Source organism: Ursus americanus, chromosome 20, assembly GCF_024610735.1.
Source record: "Ursus americanus isolate L20-20 chromosome 20, mUrsAme1.1.p, whole genome shotgun sequence".
Lineage (NCBI taxonomy): Eukaryota > Metazoa > Chordata > Mammalia > Carnivora > Ursidae > Ursus > Ursus americanus.
The window spans coordinates 39,709,576-39,714,659 of NC_142146.1; positions in this window are offsets into that span (position 1 = coordinate 39,709,576).

Consider the following 5,084-nt stretch of genomic DNA (forward strand, 5'->3'; position numbering starts at 1 on the left):
TTAAAAGATACCGTGGGTCAACAAAATCTGGAACATGGGCAATTCTACAGGATAAATGACTTTTTTTTTTTTTTAACAAATTGCAAAGAAAAGGAGGGAGACTTTTAACATTAAAAGAATCTTAAGTGACACATAGAGTAAATGCAAATGTCACCTTTGTATCTTGATTTGAACCAATCAACTTTAAAACTGGAAACAGATTTGAACAACTAAACAAGGTCTTGGGTAACCTCATTCACTAATTTTGCACTTACTTTAATATGTGGAAAAACCATAAAAGTACTTATTCTATACTGGGTTTTAGTTCATTCTATACAAAGTTAGCTACAATTTTGAATGAATAAGAATATTTTAGTTCTTTTTCTTTTGAAAAGTTATTTGCCCATGGTCACATAAAAAGGTAGTGGCTGACCTGGGCCTCAGCAGGGGTTTTCTGATTGACTTCAACATTCTTTCTACTATACCATGTTGCAACTCCTGAGAACCAGAAGCATATAGTTGAAAGAAAGAATATATAATCGTGAAAAACATTGATATGCATTTTCTCAATTGTTATAACTTAGGGGACATGAAGATCTGTGAGGGCAACGAGATGTAGAGAAATCCTGAGTGAGATACAAACAAGGTAAAAAAGAAGAGGAAGTCAGGGTTAAGAGAGACCTGAGAAAAAGGGTTTGAAAACAAGAGAAAGAAAATCTCATAAAAGGTAAGATCTTTTTCCCTTTGACCTTAAAGCTTTTTAGGCTTCTCTTAAATCTGTATAGAGTTAGATTACTATTCCCATCATGAGTTTACTAGTATCTGTTTCTAGGGGTCTACCAACCTTTTAAAATTTGTTTACTTTCACCTTTTTTTATCCCATATTGTTGAAACTGTAGGCCATGTCCTATACCCTAAGTTCTAAGAATATGAACTCGTAAGAAAGTCGGCCTTGTAAGGTGACATTAAAAACTAAGCTCAACAGTTATTCAGTCAGACATGGTGTTCTGTTAATTTTAGCTTTCCTTTTCTATGTATATCTCACATGGTTAGATAATTAAATATTTAAAGTAGTCTCTTATGGGCTATTTAGCTGAAGACAGGACTAGTGAAAACAATGGTCTTTCAGTATTTCATTTTAATTCTGAAACAGACATTGGCCCTCCAATGTCATTAAGTGGTCTCCCTAATTTCTTTTCCTCCTGTATTTAAAGACATTGTTATTGATTTTAGTTTCCTGTAATATGTCTTCATTTTTTTTAGCTACCTTAATTACTTCATTATACTTGCATTATCCTAAGAACTTTTATGGAGGTTATCTTTCCATTTTTTGAATAATCAGTAATATTTGGTTGGTGGGGAAGGAGTAGTAAGGAAAACACACCTAGCCCAAATTAAACATTTTCTGAGATTTGCTTTAAAAGATGTGTTTTTAGCTGCCATCAGCAACTCTAAATAGCAACCTTTTAGAGTTTATTTTAAAGCAATGCCTGTATTTTTACAGTAATACCATGGGTCGAGTTTCTTTGATTTTCTCACTTTTGCTGGGACACTACATATATATATATATATATATATATATATATATATATATATATGGTATGTGTGTGTGTGTGTGGTCCTTTTATGTAATGATTTTCAAACAATTTATTTTCAAGCGTTTGGAAAACTAGGATAAGGTAAGAATTGAGTTACAAGCAGATTTTGGTCTTAATGGACTAGTTAATGATAATTGGTACACTCTTAGATGTGATGAAGTTTTAAGGATCTGTTATTCTTTTAAAGAGTCATTTGTAGGGGACCTGGGTGGCTTAGGCAGTTGGGTGGCCAACTCTTGGTTTCAGCTCAGGTCATGATCTCGAGGTCATGGAATCCAGCCCCACATTGGGGTTTACACACAGTTGGAGTCTACTTGTCCCTCTCTCTCCCCCTCTGCCCCTCCCCCCTCAAATAAATAAATAAAGTCTTAAAAAAAAAAGTCACTTGCAGGGCGCCTGGATGGCTCAGTTGGTTAAGCATCTGAGTCTTGATCTCAGGATCATGAGATCAAGCCCAATGACAGGCTTCATGCTGCACGTGGAGTCTGCTTAAGATCCTCTCTCTCTCTCTCTCTCTCTCTCTCTCTCTCTCTCTGGGCTGGGTGGTTCAGTCAGTTAAGTGTCTGCCTTCTGCTCAAGTCATGATCCCAAGGTCCTGGGATTGAGTCCTGCGTTGGGCTCCATGTTCAACTGGGAGTCTGCTTCTCCCTCGAAGCAACCCCACACCCCACCCCCCTGCTCATGTTCTCTTTCTCATAAAAAAAAAAAAAAAGGCACTTGCTATTGTTAAAGCCATAAATAGGAATCTCCAACACTCAACAACACTCATCTCCCATGGAAAAATGTTTCTCTTAAGTCATTTGAGAAAAGGCAATTAAAAAGTGCAGAAAGATAGACCTCTTTAAACCATTAAAAATGTATACTTAGATGTTTCTGAGAGGGAGAGTCTGAATCTCTCTTACCAGTTACCAGTTTTTACCCTAGACAAATTATTTAACATCTATGAGATAGTGTTCGCATCAAAGAAACTCAGAATTTCTTCTTTGACTCTATTGCAAGTTTACTGGACAGATAGAGTTATGTATAGGAAAACACTTCACAGCTGCAAAGTACTGTACAAGTGTATTGGAATAAACATTAATGGTTGCCCAGAGAGAGAAGGAACTTCATTCAAGAATTAAGTAATTGGCTTCTTGCTAGCTGTCAGTGCTCTTTATAACTAAGATTCAATAGTTTTAGCAGGAGGAGAGGCCACAGATACTTTTGGAAAATTTTTTGTGTTTAGGCGAAATTGTCAAAGATGTGATTCAGCATGATAACTATAAAGGGTTCCAGTTTCTTGTGCTTCATTGGATAACAATTTATAATCAGCAGGCAAAAAATTCACAGGCTTGGAGAAGGGGAACTGTTAATTCTCATTCTTGAAGCTTGTCATCTTCTTGAAATATCAAAAGTAAGGAAGAATGTCAGTTACCATGATGCTTTAGGTATGGCTACTTGTTTTCAGCTTATGGTTTCATTTAAAATTTTCTTTAGTTTATCTGATCAAAATTAAATGGAGCCAGTTTCTATAACTTAAGTGTTACTGAGAATTCTCAAAAAAGGAAACACAGTGGAGAGAGACATGGCAAAAGATGCAAGCTTACTACTAATAATAAACCACTTCATCTCAACCCTCCTCATTGGAAGGTGACAGTACCAGTAAAAGTGATAGAGTCAGATAGCATTTTCTTCTTGGCTTGGCAGAACATGAGTCTTAGTTAAGGATTTAGTGGAGAGACAGGGGAATGCTAGGAGGCAAAGAGAAATTCCTGGACAGATCCAGACATTTTCTTTGCTCCTCTCCCCCCCCCCCTTTTTTTGCCCTTTTTGACATCTATAACTAAACAAAACTGTCCAAAAGGAGTACATGAATATATGTACATTAAAATCAGCCCCCTTTCCCTACACCAAGACCTTCTTTACCTCAAATAAGTAATTGCTGTTAATGCTGTTTGTGTTGGATTGCATTTGGGTAAAGCATACCTACAAATTACTTGTATAATGGAGATCATGCTTACTATAAAATAGGGATTATGTGAGTCTTCAGCCGTTTTTGTTTTTGTTTTGTTTTTCATGATTGGCCTCGCAGCCTATCAGTCTAAATGAATCTATTTCATTCTAAATTGAGATGGCAAACATTTTCTTTAAAGATCAGATAATATATATAAATATTTCAGATTTGGCGGCAATGTAGTCTTTGTAGCAGTTACCATACTGCCATTGTATAGCACAAAAGCAGCCATAGACAACTTACAGATTCGTAAGCATGGTTGTGTTTCAATAAAGCTTTATTTGCAAAAACAATCCAAGTTTGGCCCATGGGTTGCAGTTGGCCAAGCTGTTCTAAATTATTACATAGTATTTCCGCATAAAAATCGTCATACTTTAACTATTTCTCTAGTTAATTATGTCCAGGTTTTCACTATTAAACACTACTGTTATGAATATCCTTATACAAATAATCCTGTTAGTGTATGAGTACTTCTGTAGGAAGTGAAATTGACAGGTCAAAGATGTGTGTATTTAAATGTAACTATAGCTTCTAAATTCTCCAAAGGCCTTTACCAGCATATACTCCCTAAAACCATATGAAAATGGACTTCTTAACACCTGCCAACCCTATTATTTTTAAAAAATTTTTACCAGTATTATGTGCAAAAATACTATTTCTTGGTTTTTACTTACAACTGCTTAATAATTCGCTGGTAAGGGACCCCTGGGTGGCTCAGTCAGTTAAGCATCTGGCTTTGGCTCAGGACATGATCCCATGAGTCTGGGATCAAGTCCCGCGTTGGGCTCCTTGCTCAGCGGGGAGCCTGATTCTCACTCTGCCTGCTGCTCCCCCCTGCTTGTGCTCTCTCTCTCTCTCTCTCTGACAAATAATGTCTTAAAAAATAATAATAATTCACTGGTAAGGCTTGAGAGAACTAATAATACCCCTTTACCTTCCCACCTGATTTAGAATAAACTAAAAGACAGATGTAGGAATGAAAATATAGAGTATCACCTGTGCTATTGATAAAGCCGTTGGACAACTTGGCCTGTATCTGTGATAAAAATAGTTCTCCAAATACTATATCCTAGAATTAATCTTCCCCACTTTTATCACAGGCAATGTTAGAAAATAACAGACCTGCCATTAGCAGTCTCTCCTCGGAAAACATCATGAAGAAACAGAATTTGTGATTCATAAGACAGTCATATCCCAAAAGGAAAGAGAGAAAGTGGCTGAACGACACATGACCCATTCCCTTTCCCAAACTTCCCAGCTAGATGGGTACTGGGGAAGGGAGGAAGACAGATCAGGAGTGCCACTGTTAGGTGGTCCTTCCACCAGGAGATATGAGTAGGAAGTCAGTGTCTTCCCCCAACACTCCAGCTCCAGCCTTAGGGAGGCTGACCATCTCTCCAATGAGTTAGATAGCCATTTAGTTTGTGAACTGCTTATTCTTATCCCTTGCCCATTTCTAAAAGCTGATTTGTTCACATTTTTCTACAGCTTTGTAGGAGTGCTCCACTCTTATT